The sequence below is a fragment of the Saccopteryx leptura genome, chromosome 1 (genome assembly GCF_036850995.1).
Source record: "Saccopteryx leptura isolate mSacLep1 chromosome 1, mSacLep1_pri_phased_curated, whole genome shotgun sequence".
Classification (NCBI taxonomy): domain Eukaryota; kingdom Metazoa; phylum Chordata; class Mammalia; order Chiroptera; family Emballonuridae; genus Saccopteryx; species Saccopteryx leptura.
The window spans coordinates 182,529,104-182,551,917 of record NC_089503.1 but is presented as its reverse complement, the minus strand read 5'-3'; positions in this window follow the sequence as shown (position 1 = coordinate 182,551,917).

The following is a 22,814-nucleotide window of genomic DNA, read 5'->3' as shown; positions in this document are numbered from 1 at the left end:
GACCTGAGTGAGGGGATTGATTGTGAGGACTGGTGAGGAGACTTTCTGGGGTTGTGAAAATGTTATAGTTTTTTAAGGTAGTGGTGGCACAGGTGTACATAGGTCAAATTCACTGAACTGTATACTTAGATGGGTGCATTTTATTACATTTTACTTAGGCTCTTATGCGCTCTGTAACAGGGAGTAAAAGTATTAGTATTACTAGCATAGAATACAGTAGAGCTAAATAAAAATGTGCTAATAAAGTAAGCTTATAAGAGATTTTCTGTAAAATGTTAATTCCAGTTTGTTACTCTTATAACCATGATTCAATATTACCAATTTAGTGATCAAAGTTATGTATTCTGTAACAAATCAAAAGTATATCTCCCTATACTTTCACCTCTGGCCAAGGTCTCATTACAGTTGAACAGCCTGTTCCCCTCCAGCTGACGCACACCAAGACTTAACATTAGAGCCAGAAGAATGAACATAAGTGGGTGGTACACGACTGCACCTTGAGCCCCTTCCTCTCACACCCGCTTGCAGTTTTGATTCTCAGACAAGGCCACTAGGACAACCTAATAGCAAGAATGTCTAGCCACCTGTTTCAGAGAAAAATGACTCTAATTTATGAGTTACTTGCTAGCCTCAGTTTCAGTTACAAGACCATGACAACCATGGAAGATCAACCAGCCATAAAAATAAGAAAGTCCGTTCTCAAGAGAAACTGCACACCTGCAATGACCCCCTCAAGATTCCTCCCCATCTCGAATTCCCACCAGTTCCCTATAAAAACCTCTGCCTACACTGAGATGTGAGATGAGCTTTGGAACGAAAGTCTCCCATCTAGATTCCCAGCTTCCCGCTCTTGAATAAACCTCATTCCTTTTCACCAGCACTTGTCTCATGAGTACTGGCTGTTGTCACAGCAGGCAGCCGAACCTGTACTAAGTAACAATTATACGTTTATGAGTTAAATTACTAAAAGCTGTTGCTTCTGCCGTATTCTCTGTCTTGCAGAATAAATATATTTAGTGGCTTGAGAAGAAACACTGTCTCCTGAAGTGCACAGATACTTTGGGTCTCAGAGAAGAGGACAGACAGTGTGTCAGGACATTCACATGTTACACTTTTTTTTTTTTTTTTTTTTTTTTTTTTTTTAAATATATAATTTTATTTTTTTTTTTTGGGGTGACATCAATAAATCAGGATACATATATTCAAAGATAACAAGTCCAGGTTATCTTGTCGTTCAATTATGTTGCATACCCACCACCCAAAGTCAGATTGTCCTCTGTCACCTTCTATCTTGTTTTCTTTGTGCCCCTCCCCACCCCCTATCCCTCTCCCATTCCCCCCTCCCCCCCCCCCCCCCCGTAACCACCACACTCTTATAAATGTCTCTTAGTTTCACTATTATGTCCCACCTACGTATGGAATAATACAGTTCCTGTTTTTTTCTGATTTACTTATTTCGCTTCGTATCATGTTATCAAGATCCCACCATTTTGCTGTAAATGTTCCGATGTCATCATTTCTTATGGCTGAGTAGTATTCCATAGTGTATATGTGCCACATCTTCTTTATCCAGTCATCTATTGACGGGCTTTTTGGTTGTTTCCATGTCCTGGCCACTGTGAACAATGCTGCAATAAACATGGGGCTGCATGTGTCTTTACGTATCAATGTTTCTGAGTTTTTGGGATATATACCCAGTAGAGGGATTGCTGGGTCATAAGGTAGTTCTATTTTCAGTTTTTTGAGGAACCACCATACTTTCTTCCATAATGGTTGTACTACTTTACATTCCCACCAACAGTGTATGAGGGTTCCTTTTTCTCCACAGCCTCTCCAACATTTGCTGTTACCTGACTTGCTAATAACAGCTAATCGAACAGGTGTGAGGTGGTATCTCATTGCCGTTTTGATTTGCATTTCTCTAATAGCTAAAGAAGATGAGCATCTTTTCATATATCTGTTGGCCATTTGTATTTCTTCCTGGGAGAAGTGTCTATTCATATCCTCTTCCCATTTTTTTATTGGATTGTTTGTTTGTTTGTTGTTGAGTTTTATGAGTTCTTTGTATATTTTGGATATTAGGCCCTTATCTGAGCTGTCGTTTGAAAAAATCATTTCCCATTTAGTTGGCTTTCTGTTTATTTTGTTATCAGTTTCTCTTGCTGAGTAAAAACTTCTTAGTCTGATGTAGTCCCATTCATTAATTTTTGCCTTCACTTCTCTTGCCATTGGAGTCAAATTCATAAAATGCTCTTTAAAACCCAGGTCCCTGAGTTGAGTACCTATGTCTTCTTCTATGTACTTAATTGTTTCAGGTCTTATGTTTAGATCTTTGATCCATTTTGAGTTAATTTTTGTACAGGGGGAGAGACTGTAGTCCAGTTTCATTCTTTTGCATGTGGCTTTCCAGTTTTCCCAGCACCATTTATTGAAGAGGCTTTCTTTTCTCCATTGTGTGTTGTTGGCCCCTTTATCAAAAATTATTTGACTATATATATGTGGTTTTATTTCTGGACTTTCTATTCTGTTCCATTGGTCTGAGTGTCTATATTTCTGCCAATACCATGCTGTTTTGATTGTCGTGGCCCTATAATAGAGTTTGAAGTCAGGTATTGAAATTCCCCCAGCTTCATTCTTTTTCTTTAGGATTTCTTTGGCTATTCGGGGTTTTTTATAGTTCCATATAAATCTGATGATTTTTTGCTCTATTTCTTTAAAAAATGTCATTGGAAGTTTGATGGGAATTGCATTAAATTTGTATATTGCTTTGGGTAATATAGCCATCTTGATTATATTTATTCTTCCTAGCCAAGAACAAGGTATATTCTTCCATCTCATTATATCTTTTTCGATTTCCCTTAACAATGGTTTATAGTTTTCATTATATAAGTCCTTTACATTCTTTGTTATGTTTATTCCTAAGTATTTTATTTTTTTTGTTGCAATCGTGAAGGGGATTGTTCTTTTGAGTTCCTTCTCAGTTGTTTCATTGTTGGCATATAGAAAGGCTATTGACTTCTGTATGTTAATTTTGTATCCTGCGACCTTACTGTATTGGCTTATTGTTTCTAGTAGTCTTTTTGTGGATTCTTTGGGGTTTTCGATGTATAGTATCATATCATCTGCAAAAAGTGATACCTTTACTTCTTCTTTTCCGATATGGATGCCTTTTATTTCTTTGTCTTGTCTGATTGCTCTGGCTAGAACCTCTAGTACCACATTAAATAAGAGTGGAGAGAGTGGACAACCCTGTCTTGTTCCTGATTTAAGGGGGAAAGCCTTCAGTTTAGTGCCATTTAATATGATGTTAGCTGATGGTTTATCATATATGGCCTTTATCATGTTGAGATATTTTCCTTCTATACCCATTTTGTTGAGAGTCTTAAACATAAAATTGTGTTGTATTTTATCGAAAGCCTTTTCTGCGTCTATTGATAAGATCATGTGGTTTTTGTTCTTTGTTTTGTTGATATGGTGTATTACATTAACCGTTTTACGTATGTTGAACCATCCTTGAGATTCTGGGATGAATCCCACTTGATCGTGATGTATTATTTTTTTAATATGTTGTTGTATTCGATTTGCTAGTATTTTGTTTAGTATTTTAGCATCTGTATTCATTAGAGATATTGGTCTGTAGTTTTCTTTTTTTGTGCCATCCTTGCCTGGTTTTGGTATGAGGGTTATGTTGGCTTCGTAAAATGTGTTTGGAAGTATTGCTTCTTCTTCAATTTTTTGGAAGACTTTGAGTAGAATAGGAACCAAGTCTTCTTTGAATGTTTGATAAAATTCGCTGGTATAGCCGTCAGGGCCTGGACTTTTATTTTTGGGGAGGTTTTTAATGGTTTTTTCTATTTCTTCTCTACTGATAGGTCTGTTTAGGCTTTCTGCTTCTTCTTGACTCAGTCTAGGAAGGTTGTATTTTTCTAGGAATTTATCCATTTCTTCTAGGTTGTTGAATTTAGTGGCATAAAGTTTTTCATAGTATTCTACAATAATTCTTTGTATATCTACGGTGTCCGTGGTGATTTCTCCTCTTTCATTTTGGATTTTGTTTATATGAGTTCTTTCTCTTTTTTCCTTGGTAAGTCTTGCCAAGGGTTTGTCAATTTTGTTGATCTTTTCAAAGAACCAGCTCCTTGTTCTATTAATTTTTTCTATAGTTTTTCTGTTCTCTAATTCATTTATTTCTGCTCTGATTTTTATTATCTCCTTTCTTCGGCTGGTTTTGGGTTGTCTTTGTTCTTCTTTTTCTAGTTCCTTCAGGTGGGAAGTTAAGTGGTTCACTTGGGCTCTCTCTTGTTTGTTCATATATGCCTGAAGTGATATGAACTTCCCTCTTATCACTGCTTTTGCTGCATCCCATAGATTCTGATATGTCGTATTGTCATTTTCATTAGTCTGTATATATCTTTTGATCTCTGCACTTATTTCTTCTTTGACCCATTCATTTTTTAAAAGTATGTTGTTTAGTTTCCACATTTTTGTGGGATTTTTTTCCTCTTTTTTGCAGTTGAATTCTAGTTTCAAGGCTTTATGATCAGAAAATATGCTTGGTACAACTTCAATTTTTCTGAATTTGCTGATGTTGTTTTTGTGGCCCAACATATGGTCAATTCTTGAGAATGATCCATGTACACTGGAGAAAAATGTATACTCAGTCACTTTGGGATGAAATGTCCTGTAGATGTCTATCATATCCAGGTGCTCTAGTGTTTTGTTTAAGGCCACTATGTCTTTGTTGATTCTCTGTTTGGATGACCGATCTAGAGCCGTCAGCGGTGTATTGAGGTCTCCAAGTATGATTGTGTTTTTGTCAGTTTTTGTTTTAAGATCAATAAGTAGCTGTCTTATATATTTTGGTGCTCCTTGGTTTGGTGCATATATATTAAGAATTGTTATGTCTTCTTGATTCAGTGTCCCCTTAGCCATTATGAAATGGCCATTTTTGTCTCTGAGTACTTTTCCTGTCTTGTAGTCAGCATTATCCGATATGAGTATTGCTACACCTGCTTTTTTTTTGGATGTTATTTGCTTGGAGTATTGTTTTCCAACCTTTCACTTTGAATTTGTTTTTATCCTTGTTACTTAGATGAGTTTCCTGTAGGCAGCATACAGTTGGATTTTCTTTTTTAATCCATTCTGCTACTCTGTGCCTTTTTATTGGTGAGTTTAATCCGTTTACATTTAGTGTAATTATTGATACTTGTGGGTTCCCTATTGCCATTTTATATCTTGCTTTCTGTTAGTTTTGTGTCTTGTTTGATCCTTCTCTTTTGTTTTTCTATCTTTTGTTTTTATTTGGTTGTATTCCATACATCTTTCCACTGTTGCTATCTTTTTTATCTCATGTGCTTTTGTGGTGGTTTTTTCAATGGTGGTTACCTTTGAATAATGAAAAGGGTCCCTACCTGTTCATTGTAGCGAACTATTTTGTGAGTACTTTTGCACTCCATCGTCCTTTGCTACTGTTAATCTCCATCTTCTCCCCCTCTTTCTTTTTGTTGTTGTCACAGTTTAAATTTGGTTTTATTGTGTTCTTCTTGGAGCTTTTACTTGTGGCTCTGTTTTTTTTTGTTCTTTGTATCTGATTGGAGAACCCCCTTTAGTAATTCCTGGAGTGGGGGTTTTCTGATGATAAATTCCCTCATCTTTTCTGTATCTGTGAATGTTTTTATTTCTCCTTCATATTTGAAGGATAGCTTTGATGGGTATAGTATTCGTGGCTGAAAGTTCCTCTCTTTCAGGACTTTAAATATTGGGGTCCACTCTCTTCTAGCTTGTAGAGTTTCTGCTGAGAAATCTGATGATAATCTAATGGGCCTTCCTTTATATGTTGTATTCTTCTTTTCCCTGGCTGCCTTGAGAATTTTTTCTTTGCTGTTGGTTTGTGTCAATTTCATTATGATATGCCTTGGAGTAGGTTTGTTGGGGTTAAGAAAACTTGGAGTTCTGTTTGCTTCTTGAACTTGAGGCTTTAGTTCTTTCCACAGGCTTGGGAAGTTCTCATCTATTATTTGTTTGAGTATGTTCTCCATTCCATTTTCTCTCTCTTCTCCCTCTGATATACCTATTATTCTTATGTTATTCTTTTTGATGGAGTCAGATAATTCTTGTAGGGCTATCTCATTTTTTTTAATTTTTGAGTCTCTTTCTTCTTCTCTCTGTTGTGCCTCAAGTTGCTTGTCTTCTATTTCACTAATCCTCTCTTCTATCTGACCTGTTCTATTAGCTAAGCTTGTTACTTCGTTTTTCAGCTCGTGAATTGAGTTTTTCATCTCTGTTTGATTTGTTTTTATAGTTTCAATTTCCTTGGACATATATTCTTTGTGTTCATTGAGTTGTTTTCTGAGCTCCCTAAATTGCCTTTCTGTGTTTTCTTGTATATCTCGGAGGATTTTTAGGATTTCTATCTTGAATTCTCTGTCATTTAGCTCCAAGGTTTCCAATATATTAAATTTTTTCTCCATAGATTTTTCCTCATCTAGCTGTGTTACCTCTCTTTCTTTTGTATCCATGATATTTGATTTTCTCTTCCTTAATGGCATCTGAGGGTGGTTTTGTTGATAGTATTAATGAGATTTAATAAAGAATAAAAAGTTTAAAAAAAAAAATCGAAAAGAGTTGTTTTTTTTAAAAAAAATTAATAATGAAATAAAGAAAAATATAATAAAAGAAAAATTAAAAAAAAAAAAGGGAAATTATTCCCCCCTCCTTTTTTCCTCTCCTCTCCTCTCCCCTCTTTCTTGATAAAATCTTGTGGTGGACTGTGAATTATAACAAACAATGCCTGTGATGGAGGGCCTGAATTGGGGAAAAGTAATAAAGGGGCAAACAAACAAACAAACAAACAAAAAAAAAAAAAAAAAAAAAGGAAGAAAAAAAAAAGAGCGTATGGACCCACAAAAAGCAAATAAGGAAAAAATTTGGGTCAAGAATAAAATGATTTGCTTTTAGGTGTTGGTTGTCTAAGAGTTATGATGAGAGGATTAAGAGGAAAACGGAAAAATGGGGGGACAAATTAAAAAATTACTATTGTATTTAGTGGAACAAGAACTAGATAATATGGAGAGCCAGGGATGGGAGCACTGCTAGTGAGTTAAAAAGGTGAAGTAAAAACCCCCAAAATGCCACAAACATAAGTTTGAGTCCCAGATAAGATAATTTGTTTGTTATTGAGGTTTGAGTGAGAGGAGATGTAAAGGAGAAAGGAAGAAACTAATATAGAGGGAGAAAAGAAAGAGAGAGAGAGAAAAAAAAAGAGGGAACCACTAAAAGAAGAAAAAAGAAAGGAGAGAGAGAGAGAGAGTTAAGGGTTTTGGAGTGCAAGCCTCATAGAGAGAAAGGAAGAGAAGAGATAAGATAATGGGAGATGTAACACTTATGGGTAGTGTAGTTCAAGGAGAAGAGAGAGTAAGACCGGTAGAGAGTTAATCGGCCAAATTGGAGGAGGAAAAAAAAAGTATCAAGAATGAAGATAAGAGAAACAAAAGAACAAATATAATAAAATGGGATAGGTTATAAAGTCTGCAGATTATTCTTGATTTTGAGAGGTTATCTTCTTGCTTTTTCTTTTCTCTCCCTCTTCCTGGTCGGTGACTCTGTACCCCGGGTTTTGCCCCTTTGCCACGCTCAGGTGGAGGTTTGCAGTTGATAAGTCTCTATGGCAATGTCATGTATTGTGCTTTAGTCTCGTTGGCAGTCTAGGCTATTAGCATTTATAGGCTCCGACAGTGAGAGAGTCCGTGTTCCTAGAGCCTTTCTCCTAGTCTTTCCTTCCTCAATTAGTAGCCTGATAATCCAGCTATGGGGTTGCTGCTGCCTCTGCCTGGATAGTAAGAGGCTCAAAGAGCTGGCAACTCCCCACTCTATTTCCACTCAGCACAGGGCTCTGGGTAAGGCTCAGTCAGTCAGAGCTGCTAGCATAATCAGGCGGGCTTTCCGGCCATTCAAAGACCTCTGGCTCTGCCACTCTGTCCGGTAACACAAGCGGGTGCCCACTTCCGGGGCGCTTGGAGGAAACTCTCACTCACTGGCTGCGCGCGCAGACCAGGATATCCGGCCAGCTGTCTCACGCTCTGAGTGAAACCCCCGACCGCAGGGAAAATTTGCAGCGTTCGAATTGAGTCTCGCTCCGTCCCCGTGCGCGGCTTTTGCAAGGCGCTGGGGCGGCCCGAGATTCCGCTTTGGCCCACACAAAGGCCCCTGACTCTGCTCCTCTGTGCGATGACACGGGCGCGCACTGCCGAAGCACTCGGAGGAATCGCTCACTCCTTATCTGCGCGCGCAAACCAGGATATGAGGCCGGCCGCGATTCCCTCTGAGTGAAACACCCTCCAGTACGGAAAATCTCCACCGTTGGAATTAGTTCTCACTCCCTCCCATGCGTGGCTTTCCCAGGGCGCTGGGGCTGCCCAGAGACTCTGCCCTCGGCCCACAGAAAGGCCTCTGACCCTGCCTCTCCGTGGGGCAACACGGGCACTGACTCCCGGGGCCTAGGAAGAAATCTCTCGCCCACTAACTGCGCACCAGCCAGGAGACCGGGTAAAATGGCCGCGCCGCTTGTCTTTCTTTGTTTGGGTTTGGCGCGAGTATTAGCTTGTATTGCCCGGGTTGCCACAGGATCAGATTTTCCTCGGCTTGGATCTCCGTGCCACAGCCTGGTTCGGCCGTTTGTATTCACCCCCTTTGCCCGCCTCAGTTTCTATATTCACAGTTACCAGAGAAAGCCACCCTGTTTAGGTTAGTGAGGAAGGCGGAGCATTTCTTACTCCCTATTTCCTTCGGGGTTTGGTTATATATTTAGCCAATTTTTCACTCAATCATACCTTTGGGTGTATTGCGAAGCATCTGGAAGCTCCAAGTATAGGTTTTTCTGTTTCTGGTTGAAGATCTTGTTGAGTTTTGGGGGAGATTTATCGGTATCGCTTCCTACCCCGCCATTACTCTGACGTCATCTTACACTTTTGTCACAGCCAATCAGCAGACAATCTCATGTGCATCAGCAGCTCAGATTTAGTGTATTATCCATTTCCCAAGAAGGGCAAGTCTCCAATGAGAACATGTTCCCCAATTCACAAACCCCAAGACAGAAGCTGGAAATGCACATCTGATCTCCCATTTTCCAGCAGCCTTTTTTCTTTTCCCTGCAAATTACAAGTTAACCTTGTGAGAGTGTACTTTGGTGTCTGCTGTTGTAGCTCCAGGTGGCTCTAAGCAGGCCCCATTGATTCCTGTACTAACTCTGCATTCCATCATCTGTCCCTCTTGGAAGAAATTTTTTAAAATATTCAAATAATATATATAGATAATAAATAACCTCCCCCAAAACCCAACATCATTGGGTTAAATTTTTTTGTATTTTTCTGAGGTTAGAAATGGGGAGGCAGAGAGACAGACGCCTGACATGGATCCAATGGCAAAACCCACTAGGGGGCAATGCTCTGCCCATCTGGGACGTTGCTCCATTGTAACAGGAGCCATTCTAGTGCCTGAAGCAGAGGCCATGGAGCCATCCTCAGCACTTGGGCCAACTTTGTTCCAGTGGAGCTTTGGCTGCATGAGGGGAAGAGAGAGATAGAGAGGAAGGAGAGGGGGAAGGGTGGAGAAGCAGATGGGTGCTTCTCTTGTGTGCCCTGGCCAGTAATCAAACCCAGGACTTCCACATGCTGGGCCCAAGCTCTACCACTAAGCCAGCTGGCTAGGACCAGGGTTATAGATTTTTAATACTGTTCTAGACATGACTGCTTATTGGCAATGGCCTGATTCCAGAATATATATAGTCCCCAAATCAGTGCCAGTTACAAAGAACAAATCTAAATCATGATGATTTTCAAGATTTAAGTTTTAATCATTAATATTCCCTTAGAGATAACAGTATTTCTGATGCTAACTTCCATTTTTTTTGTTTTTTTTTTTTAAATTAATTTTAATGGGGTGACATTGATAAATCAAGGTACATATGTTCAGAGAAAACATCTCTAGGTTATTTTGACATTTCATTATTCTGCATTCCCATCACCAAAGTCCAATTGTCTTCCGTCCCCTTCTAACTGGTTTTCTTTGTGCATCTCCCTTCCCCTAACCCCCTCCCTCTCCTCCCCTCCAACCCATAACCCCCAAACTCTTGTCCATGTCTCTGAGTCTCATTTTTATGTCCCACCTATGTATGGAATCATATAGTTTTTAGTTTTTTCTGATTTACTTATTTCGCTCAGTATAATGTTATCAAGGTCCATCCATGTTGTTGTAAATGATCCAATGTCATCATTTCTTATGGCTGAGTAGTATTCCATAGTATATATGTACCAAAGCTTTTTAATCTACTCGTCCACTGACGGGACACTTGGGCTGTTTCCAGATCTTCGCTATTGTGAACAATGCTGCCATAAACATGGGGGTGCATTTCTTCTTTTCAAACAGTGCTATGGTGTTCTTGGAGTATATTCCTAAAAGTGGTATAGCTGGGTCAAAAGGCAGTTCAATTTTTAATTACTTGAGGAATCTCCATACTGTTTTCCACAGTGGCTGCACTAGTCTGCATTTCCACCAGCAGTGCAGGAGGATTCCCTTTTCTCCACATCCTCGCCAGCACTTATTCTGTGTTGTATTGTTGATGAGCTCCATTCTGACTGGTGTGAGGTGATATCTCATTGTGGTTTTAATTTGCATTTCTCTAATGATTAGTGATGTTGAACATTTTTCATATGCCTATTTGGCCATCTGTATGTCCTCTTTGGAGAAGTGTCTACTCATTTCTTTCACCCTTTTTTTGATTGGATTGTTTGTCTTTCTGGTATTGAGTTTTACAAGTTCTTTATAAATTTTGGTTATTAACCCCTTATCAGACGTATTGTCAAATATATTCTCCCATGGTGTAATTTGTCTTTTTATTCTGTTCTTATTGTCTTTAGCTGTGCAAAAGCTTTTTAGTTTGATATAGTCCCATTTGTTTATCCTGTCTTTTATTTCACTTGCCTGTGGAGATAAATCAGCAAATATATTGCTGTGAGAGATGTCAGAGAGCTTACTGCCTATGTTTTCTTTTAAGATGCTTATGGTTTTATGGCTTACATTTAAGTCTTTTATCCATTTTGAGTTTATTTTTGTGAATGGTGTAAGTTGCTTGTCTAGTTTCATTTTTATGCAGTTAGATGTCCAATTTTCCCAACACCATTTGTTGAAGAAGCTGTCTTTACTCCACTGTATGCTCTTACCTCCTTTGTCAAATATCAGTTGTCCATAAAAGTATGGGTTTATTTCTGGGTTCTCTGTTCTGTTTCATTGATCTAAATGCCTGCTCTTATGCCAGTACCAGGCTGTTTTGAGTACAATGGCCTTGTAGTATAAGTTGATATCAGGAAGTGTGATACCTCCCACTTTATTCTTCCTTTTCAAGATTGCTGAGGCTATTCCTGTTCTCTTTTGGTTTCATATAAATTTTTGGAATATGTGTTCCATATCTTTGAAGTAAATCATTGGTATTTTAATTGGCATTGCATTGAATTTATAAATTGCTTTGAGTAATATAGACATTTTAATGATGTTTATTCTTCCTAATCATGAGCACGGTATATGCTTCCACTTGTTTGTATCTTCCCTGATTTCTTTTATCAATATTTTATAATTTTCTGAGTACAAGTCTTTAATCTCCCTGGTTAAATTTATTCCTAAGTACTTTATTTTTTTTGGTTGCAATGGTAAAGGGGATTGCTTCCTTAATTTCTCTGTCTGACAGTTCATTGTTAGTATATAAAAATGCCTCTGATTTCTGGGTATTAATTTTATATCCTACAACCTTGCTGAATTCATTTATCAGGTCCAGTAGTTTTTTGACTGAGACTTTAGGGTTTTCTATATACAATATCATATTATCTGCAAATAATGAAGGTTGTACTTCTTTTTTCCAATGTGGATGCCTTTTATTTCTTTTTCTTGTCTGATTGCTATGGCTAAGACTTCCAGAACTATGTTGAATAAGAGTGGTGAAAGGGGGCAACCCTGCCTTATTCTTGATCTTAAGGGGATTGCTGTTCATTTCTGCCCATTGAGTATGATGTTGGCTGTGGGTTTGTCATAGATGGCCTTTATCATGTTGAGGTATGTTCCCGGTATTCCTACTTTGCTAAGAGTTTTGACCATGAATGGGTGCTGGATTTTATCAAATGCTTTTTCTGCATCTGTTGAAATTATCATGTGGTTTTTCTCCTTCCTTTTGTTTATGTGATGAATCACATTGATTGATTTGCAAATATTGTACCAGCCTTGCCTCCCAAGAATAAATCCCACTTGATCATGGTGTATGATTTTTTTTCATGTATTGTTGGATCTGGTTTGCTAATATTTTGTTGAGGATTTTAGCATCTAAATTCATCAGGTATATTGGCCTATAATTTTTTTTCTTTGTGTTGTTGTTGCCTGGTTTTACAATCAGAATTATGCTCACCTCATAAAAGGAGTTTGGAAGTCTTCCTTCCTCTTGAATTTTTTGAAATAGTTTGAGAAGGATAGGAGTTACTTCTTCTTTGAATATTTGGTAGAATTCACTTGTGGAGCCATCTGGCCCAGGACTTTTCTTTGTTGGGAGTTTTTTTATAACTGTTTTGATCTCATTTGGTGTAATTGGTCTGTTTAGGTTTTCTGATTCTTCCAGATTGATTTTTGGAAGATTGTATGTTTCAAGGAATTTGTCCATTTCATCTAGGTTGTCTAGTTTTTTGGCATACAGTTCTTCATAGTATTTTCTTACAATATTTTGTATTTCTGTTGTGTCAGTTGTTCTTTCTCCCCTCTCATTTCTAATTTTATTTATTTGAGTCCTCTCTCTCTTTTTCTTGGTGAGTCCAATTAAAGGTTCATCAATCTTGTTTACCTTTTCAAAAAACCAGCTCCTAGTTTCACTGATCCTTTGTATTGTTTCTTTAGTCTCTATGTCATTTATTTCTGCTCTGATCTTTATTATTTCCTTCCTTCTACTACATTTAGGCTTTACTTGCTGTTCTTTTTCTAGTTCTTTTATATGCAGGGTTAAGTTGTTTATTTGAGCTTTTTCTAGCTTCTTAAGGTATGCCTGTAATGTCATGAACTTCCCTCTCAGGACTGCTTTTGCTGTGTCCCATGAACTTTGAGTTGATGTATGCTCAGTATCTTTCATTTCTAGGAATTTTTTTATTTCTTCTTTGATCTCATTGTTAACCCATTCATTACTTAATAACATGCTATTTAGTTTCCAAGTGTTTGAGTATTTTTCAGTTTTTCTGTTGTGGTTGATTTCTAGTTTCATGCCATTGTGATCAGAGAAAGTGCTCGATATGATTTCTATCTTCTTAAATTTGTTGAGACCCCTTTTGTGCCCTAACATGTGGTCTATCCTAGAGAATGTACCATGAGCACTTGAAAAGAATGTATATTCTGCTGCTTTAGGGTGAAAGGTTCTGAAGATATCTATTAATTCCAGTTGATCTAGTATGTCCGTTAAATCTGCTATTTCTTTGTTAATTTTTTTTCTTGAGGATCTATCTAGTGATGTTAATGGGGTATTAAAATCCCCTACTATTATAGTATTGCTGTTGATCTCACCCTTTAAATCTATCAACATCTGCTTTATATATTTAAGTATCCTATATTAGGTGCGTAGATATTTATAATGGTTATATCTTCCTGCTTGATTGCTCCCTTTATCATTATGTACTGACCTTCTTTATCTCTATTATAGCCTTTGTTTTAAAGTTCAATTTGTACAATTTGTCTGATATAAGTATTACTACCCCAGCTTTTTTTTCATTTCCATTTGTGTGATATATTTTTTTTCCATCCTTTTATTTTCAGTCTATGTGCATCTTTTGTTTTAAGGTGTGTCTCTTGTAGACAGCATATCTATGGGTCCTGTTTTCTTATCGACACAGCTACCCTATATCTTTTGATTGGATCATTTAACCCATTTACATTTAAGGTTATTATTGATATGTAGTTGTTTATTGCCATTTTATTCTTTAAAACTGTATTCCTCTTTTGCTATATTCTTTTTCTCCTTTGATCTGTTTACAACAGGTCCCTTAGCATTTCCTGCAGCATTGGCTTGGTTGTAGTGAATTCCTTAAGTTTTTTTTTTGTCTGGAAAGCTTTTTATTTCTCCTTCAGTTTTAAACAATAGCCTTGCTGGATAAAGATGTCTTGGTTGTAGGCTCTTGTTCTGTATTACTTTGAATATTTCTTGCCATTCCTTTCTGGCCTCAAGTGTTTCTGTTGAGAATTCAGAAGTCATCCTTTTGGCGGTTCCTTTGTAGATGATAGTCTTTTTTTCTCTAGCAGTTTTTAATACTTTCTCTTTATCACTTAGCTTTGGTATTTTAATTATGATGTGTCTTGGTGTAGATTTCTTTGGGTTTCTCTTTAATGAAGTTCTCTGTGCTTCTTGAACTTGTGAGATATTTTCCTGCCTTAATTGAGGGAAGTTTTCAGCTATGATATGTTTGAACAAAGTTTCTATCCCTTGTTCTTTCTCTCCTTCTTCCAGAACCCCTATGATGCAGATGTTATTTTTCTTCATGTTGTCACAGAGCTCTCTTAGAGTTTCCTCAGACTTTTTGAGTCTCTTTTCTTATTTCTGCTCTGCTTCTGTGCCTTCATTTATCTTGTCTCTCTAACTCGCTGATTTGATTCTTAGCTTCATCCATCCTGCTTTTAATTCCTTCCATTGTGTTCTTCTTTTCTGATATTGTATTTGTCATTTCTGACTGATTCTTTTTTATTATTTCAATGTCCTTTTTTATATTTGCTATCTCTTTATTTAGGTGTTTGTAACGACCATCTATTGTTCTAATATCTTTGAGCATCCTAACAATTGTTATTTTAAACTCTGCATCTGGTAATTTGGTTATATCTTACTCATTCAGGTTTTTTTGGGGGGATTTGTCTTGATTCATTTGTGTTGCATTTCTCTGCCTTTCTCATTTTGTCTGTGTAAAAGAAGGTTTTGGCCACTAGAGTCCACTGGGTGTGGCTTCTGTGTTCCCTAGGTGTGGTCTGTCTTCAGGCCTGCTACCCCCTCTGCTTTTTGCTGCCTAGGGTGTTCAGGTATGCGTGTTGCCAGTGCCTGCCCACTGGGGCTGTTGCTGTGGTTTCCACCTCTCCTTCATGGGAGTGGCTGTGATCATGTGCTGGGGTATACAAGCCTCAGCAGCTTTGGCCTTTGCCCCACCACTGTGGGTGGCGTTAGGCTCGGCCCTGAGGGCAGGGGTGAGTACCTTCACTCAGCTGCAGGTCTCTGCCTGATTCGGGCTTTTGCCCCACCCCTCCAGGAGGAGCCTGCTCACTCGTGGGATGGCTGCAAGCCTTGGCTCCACAGGCTGGGTGAACTGCGTGCCCACGCTGAGTAGCGGGACTCCACCTGTTCTGGGGTTTTGGCTCCATCCCCGTGGAGGAGCTGGCTCCCAAGTCAGGCCACAAGCCTTGGTTCCGTGGGCAGGGCAAGGCTGTGCTCCTGTGCCCTTGCTCAAGGGCGGGTCTTTGCCCCTTTCGGGGTTCCCACCCTTCTGCCTGCGGGCTGGATTGCAGGTGGCCTGCAGCAGGGCTTGACCACTTTTGCATGTCCCCTCCTCCCCAGCTGGGCAAGACTGAACTCACACCTGGGCCTCAGTGGTGGCCAGCTGGCTTCTGCCCTTGCCAACAGAACTGCGCTTCCATTTCCTGCTGCTGCCTGCCCTCAGGCAAGTCCTCAGACATGTGGGTGGGGGCGCTGCAGCTCAGACCCTAACACTCACTACTGTAGTCCCGATAGCTCCCTCCTTCTATGCAACTCTGCTCTGGGTGCCACAGGAGAGCTTGTTTGGCTGGTGTCCTACTTCCCTTTGCTGGTATTGCTGTTTCCAGGGGAAATATTCACTTCAGATTAGGGGAGTGACTTGTCCCAGAGGTTAGGGTGACTGTCCCTCAAAGTGTTTCTCCCTGTGCCTCCTAGATTATACTCTCTTGCTGCTACTCCAGTCCTCTCCTCTCTCCCCGTCCCCCTGAGCCCTGGGTGAGTGGTTGTGAGAGAGGTTTTCTGCTCGGTCCCTTTAAAAAGAATCCTGGGTCTGAGAAATCTGTCTCTTTCTCACAAACAGTATCCTGACTTGTTTCCAGGTAAATACTGTTCATACACCTCTTCTAGGCTCTTTGGCTGCAGGCTGGGGCTTTGTTCCTGGGACTCAGGACCCTCCCCTCTCTGCTAAACTCACTTCCCGCCACGGAATTCTCTCCCAGCTGCCGTTTGCTCCGGGGAGCTGGGCAGCCCTCTCCATGTTTCCGCTTTTCCTACCAGTCTCGATGTGGCTTCTTCAGTGTTCCTTGAAGAGTCCTCTTAGTTTAGTCCAAAGTTGGTTTTTCCAGATGATGGTTCTTCTAACTTCCTATTTTTTTTACATTTAATTAATTTCTAGTCAAAAATCTATTTCATATATAAAAAAAGTTCATTCTTTTTGGGAAGGTCAATCACTTTACAATACTTTACTATTGAGCATTTGTGTCCAATACGTCCGTCATCAGCTATTCCCACACGAGCAATGGGCCAGGTAGATTCAATTCAGGGTTGGGAATCAGGAAGCCCGGGTACCAGTGTTGGCTGTGCCTTGCAGCTGTCACTTGCCAAGTTACAGCCTATGTGAACTTCGGTTTCTACAAGTGCAGCCAGAGAGAGTTGGACTAAATATTCTCTGAGGTTCTCCCCACCCGTTTCCAGTAAAAATCTTTGGTGACTGTGTGAGCCCTGGAAGGGAAAATTATTTTATTGATTTGAGAGATAAGAGAGAGAGGGAAAGAGAAAGAAACATCAATTTGCTCTTCCACATATTTATAAATTCATTGGTTGATTTTTGCATATATACTGACCAGGTATTGAGGCCACCACCTTGGCATATCTGGATGATATTTTAACCTACTGAGTTACCTGATCTGGCAGGAAAATAATTTTATTTGGAAGCTTTATAGCTAAGACATCCTGTGAGAATGGGGAGAAGTGGGGTGAAGAGGACACAGAATAACAGGTTGGAGTTGGAGAAGTGCTGTGCTGTTTCCGGCTCTCAGCTTGTCACCAATGCTGCTATGATGGGAGGAGTTGATTTGCCCCCTATTGTATCCCTGGCACTTAAACTGGTGCCTGGTGCCATGTGTGGACACTCAATACACACCTGAGCAAATTGTACTTCATTAAAGATTCCCCTGGACAGGCAGGCACCATATCTGTCTTGTTTACTGTCATACCCCCCATGCCTGCAATATGTGTATAGCATATGTTAATTAAATGCAACAGGAGAATAAATGAAAATACGGCCATTCTTGTAAAGTGTTAGTTAGAAAGGAAGAGTTGAAATTCAAAATGCAAGTATCTTCCTATAATGGTTTTAATATCCAGATCAAGGACATTTCCAGTGATGTCTGACTTCCTGTGGAGTCCTAGAAAATTTTTTGTAATTCCTCCTTTGGTAGAATTCCTGAGTGCACATCTGAGATCAGGAGCACGGAAGTGATGGACATGGCATAAACATACACTGCCCCCAAACTTTCCCATCAGATCCACAGTGGACATGACTTGACCTCTGCTTCACATATGTGCTGGGACCAGATAACAAAAGTTATCACATAGAAGCCAGTAGTAAAGATCACTCTCCCAAGGTGGCACAGAGCTATGGTAACAAAAATGACTAGAAACTCTTCCTGATGAAAATAATCTCTTCACAAAGTCCTTGCCATTGGTTTATACCTATTACCTTTTGCTTTATAAGGTCCTGGCACCTTTCTTTCTTAAAATAACTATGTTGTTGGGAAAAACACAATGAATGGAATTTCTAGCCCTGTGATTCTGGTCAGAGCTGTACTTAGCTGAGAGCAGGCTCTTCAACAGCCAAGTCAAACTCTGAGATTGGTTTTCACATCTAATGGCAGAACACATATGCAAGCTTCCTTAGCCTTTTAGTATAAAAGAACTGTTAGATGGTCTTCATCATTATCATTACTGGGTAAAATAACAGGTCTCACTGTATGCTGTAATCTAGAAATGCAGTTTAAATGTTGGCATGTTTAAAGGGGCTAGAAGAATGAAAACTTTGCAGGTTCATTAATTTTTTCAGCAAAATCAAAAGTTTCTAGGATGTCTTACAGTATCAAGAAACATGGGAATGAACCTGGCTCTGCTATAGTCCTGTGGTTCCCACTGGACATGCAGGAGCATCTGTGTCTCTCCAACACAGGCCTAGGGTGAGGGGACTTTACTCTTGGCAACTATCCCTGCTGCTTTTTCTATGCTACTTTTTCTATGCAGAGCTAGACACTCAGGGCCTGAGTGCTCCTTCTACCCTACCCTCCTGCTGACCCCGCCTGTAGCTGTTATGATCTCTGACTGTCTTTCTCCAACAGGCAGTGAATGTGCGTGGTGGGAGCTGTATTTCTCATAATATTCAAGCTCAGTATGGGCCAAGCACACCTTTAAGCACTTTAGATGTATTAGCTAATTAAACTCCACAAGCACCTTATCAGGTAAGTTTATTACCCCCCCCCCCACTTTAAAGATCAGGAAACAGAGAAACAGAAAGGCCAAGTAGCTAGCTCATGGTCACACAGATAAAAGTGATAAAACAGATATTCCCAGCTTCACCCTAGAGACACTGAGTTTCTTTTTTTGGCTCCAGTTTGGAAAACTTTGGAAGAGGACTTGGAACTGGCATGTGTCTGGTGCCCTTGACCCTCTTCTCTCCCCTCCCCGAGTCTGCTCTCTAAGGACAGGCACTTCCCATTTGGGAGCAGAAGAAGGAGCACCTCCCAGAAGGGACAGGACAGATGGATGACACATCAGTCCATGCCCAGCACAAGATCATCACAAAGAGAACCAATCAAAAGATACCTTGAGAGATGTGCACTGTCAGAAGGGTGATGACATCTGTTTCCTTGTAATTTGCTTCTTTTCAATAGTAAGTTTCACTGTTTGAAGATTTATCCTCTACATATTTGAGGAAGAAAATATATAACTATAGATAATATATTATAAATATTTATATATTATATATTATAAATACATTATCTATATTTAAATATAATATATTTACATATATAATGTTGTAGGAGTGGGAGAAATCTTTCCCTTCCTCTCTTAATTCTTCTGGCTGGTCAAATAATTAAAATAACATAAGACAGATTAACAGAGGAAAATAACTAAATTTAATTACATATGTACAAATGGGGATTCCACAGAATATGGGACCAGAGGACAAATCTAGTGCAGTAGAAACACAAATGCCACCCTGATCTAAGGAAAAGGAAGGCAGTTCACATGGAGACGGGAAAGCAAACATTTGATAAGCACATGTTTGCTGGGCCATCTTTAACAGACACAGGGAGGACCTTGAGCAAAGTGGCCTTGCTGAGTTCCTCCCTGTCGGTCACACCTTGTTCATATTAAACTACAGTTGTCTATGATGCTGTCTCTCTTCCTGGAGCAGGTACTCTGTCTAAATTCTTTTAGGCAGTTAGGGAGAAGGTCAAAGTTTCTTCCTAAGTCTTTTGTTTCTAGAAGAAAACTAACCGGTTTAAAATAATCAATATCCCAAAGAAGCATGTTTTGGGGTGGCAGACTCTGCTTTCCTTCAATGTATTTACATATATAATATATATATATATTTTTACTAAACTTATAAAAAAGAAAACCATGTATCGCTTTGGTTTGTACACTATACTAGAACATTTTTTTTGAGCCCCTTTGAAGAAAACGGAGCATTGCTGTTTTTAGTGACCTTCACCAGCAGGCTTGTGGCATTCCACTGTATTGTTGCTGTTTGCTTATGGAGTCACAGGTGACAGGGGCACTTACAGTCAGTTAGGAAAACAGAAGAGGTATGTTAATGACCTGTTAGAGAACTTAACTCCAAAGGCTTTAAAGCTTTATATCTGATTTAGCAATCTCATTTAGGGATTCTTTTCTCAACTGAATATATAAATCCATTTCTCAAATATTATTCTAAACAGCTCTTTTGTCTTCCTGTTGGTTCACCCAAGGTCACAGGGCTGGTTGCCAAGAGTAAAGGCCCCTCACCCTAGGCCTGTGTTGGGAGAGACACAGATGCTCCTGCATGTCCAGTGGGAACCACAGGACTATAGCAGGGACTGGTCATTGGAAGGACCTGAGACTGTCAAGAGGATATTGCAGGGTATGACAGGGGCAGGAACCAGAGCAGCAAGTGCTGGCATCCACCAGGTGGGGCCTGGAAGATCACAACACATGCAATGGGACCAGGGACCACCTTACAAAGATCAAGAGAGATAATCCAGGCAATAGGATCAATAGGAACCAGACAACAGCAGTAAGACAAGAGCCCCCTGAACATAGACACCATCCTAGAAGATGGGGAAGAGAGAGCAGGGTTCACAGGGAGTGTGAATTTTGATTTGCTTCAGTGTAAAGCTTGGTTTCACTGAAAGAGGGATGGGCTTCTAACCTGAAAGAAGGCAAATCTCCTTGACCAGGCAGGATCCCATGCAGACTTCAGAGCTCGGTAAAATTCATTTTCAGAAAAGAAGAGTACATCTCAGCTTCTGGTCAAGATGGCAGTGTAGGTAAAAGCAGCACTTGCTTCCTCCCACAACCACATCAAACTTACAACTAAACTACATCATTTAGGACTGCCTGAAGTCTAGCTGAACAGAAGTCCTATAACTTATAACTAAGGACATACAGAAGAAGCCACATTGAAACTGATGGGAGGAACAGAGACACAGAGCAGGCTGGTTCCACACCCAGGTGTGGTGGTTAAAAATCAGGAGGAATATCTCAGCACAGAAGAACCCCTCCTGAGGAGCGAGGGGTCCCAGCCCTACACCAGGCACCCCAGCCCAGGGTTCCAGTTGCAGGAAGAAAAGTCTCAATAACTCTGGCTGTGAAAAACCAGTGAGGAGTGTGGCTGAGTGAGACAGAAGCTGCTGGAGTCCCAGACATTCCTTTTAAAGGGCCTGTGCATGGACTTACTCATACTCACTCACTCTGAACTCCAGCAGCTCTAAAGGTGCTGGGACCTAAGGGGTGAATCTGAATTGTCTGACTTCAAGATGAGGCTGGAGGGGCAGCTTTCTCCCAGGCTAAGGACTGACAGAGACCAATATTTCCTTGCTAAGCCCTCCTTCCCAGAGAGCTACATGGTGGATGCCATAGCAGAGCTTTCATTGACCTGGCTCACTGTTCATCCTGCCCTGGTGATTCCCTGAGACCTCACCCCACCAAACATTCAGGCCCTCCATTTCCAGTGGCTTTTCCATACAAATGGCTTGTCTTTGCTCATGCTGCAGACTTTCATCTCTCAAATGGGAAGCAGCTGACCTCAGCATGCTCTGTGCCCTTTTGCTACATGGCCCTAGGCCAGTCATTAGAGGCAGCTACCTTGGTTTGCATCTTGGCTTTTTACAGGTACCTCCAAGTGCAGCAGAAGTAGCAGCCATATGCAGATCATCCTATAGTTAATACCAAGTAGTCTCAGGCAGGGCACAGTGGTGATTGACCTTGTCCTGCACCTCCCAAGAGGTCTCAGAGCCAGTGTACCCAATAGACAGCTTCAGACCATACAAAGCACCACCCAATCACCTGCATGAGCAGCACACTCAAGGGGCAAACTCAGTAGGCACCAGAGCCCCACCGAAGAGGGTCTTGCTATGTGGACTTAACTCTTTCACAATGGTTGCAGCCATTCCTTGAAACCAGCTAGCCTAGGGTTAAATCCTTCCATTGACATGTCAACAACAGTCAAGGCTCAACTACAATAGGAAGGTGCACAAAGCCCATACAAGGGGCACACCTAGAGCTCCCAGCTCGCGTGACTGGGGAGGCTGTACCACTGGGCTCTATAGGACACAACTATATAAGGCCTCTATACAAAACCAGGAAAAGTAGAAGTTCTACCTAATACATAGAAACAAATACAGGGAGGCATCCAAAATGAGGAAACAAAAAAACATGTGCCAAATGAAAGAACAGAACAACTACAGAAAAAGAAATAAACAAAAGGGAGACAAACAATCTAGCAGATTCAAAGTTCAAAACGCTGGATATAAGGATGCTTAATGAACTTAAGGAGAGAATAGATGAAGTAATTGAGAACTTCAACAAAGAGATAGAAAACATAAAAGTGGAGAATAGAGATAGAAAACATAGAACAGAACCAGTCAGAATTGAAGAATACATTAACTGAAGTGAAGAATACATTACAGGGAATTTACAGTGGAGTAGATAGAGCAGAGGATCAAATCAGCAATTTGGAAGATAAGGAAACAGAAAACACCCACCTGGAACAGAAAAAGAAAAAAGAACCCCTCCCCCAAATAATAATGAGGATAGTATAAAGATCTTCTGGGACAACTTCAGGCATACCAACATTTGCATCATAGAGGTACCAGGAGAGGAAAGAGAGCAGGGAATTAAATATCTACTATATTTTTCCATGTACAAGAGGCTCCCATATATAAAATGCACCTTAATTTTGGGGCCTGAAATTTGAAAAAAAATGTATTACATAAAATTGTTGAACTCAAGTTTTATTCATCATGAAATTCATACAACTCAACCCATCCATTAGCTTGTCCTCATCTGTATCTGATGACAAATCACTGTCTTCATATATTGTCTCGTCTTCAGTTCCATCTATGGGAAAGGCAAGTAAAAAAACTCCAACCACTGTATAAGACGCATTCAGTTTTTAAACCCCAAATTTTTCAAAAAAGAGTGTGTCTTATACATGAGGAAATATGGTATTGAAAAACAGAAAACTTCCTTAAGCTGGTAAAGCAAATAGACATACAAGTCC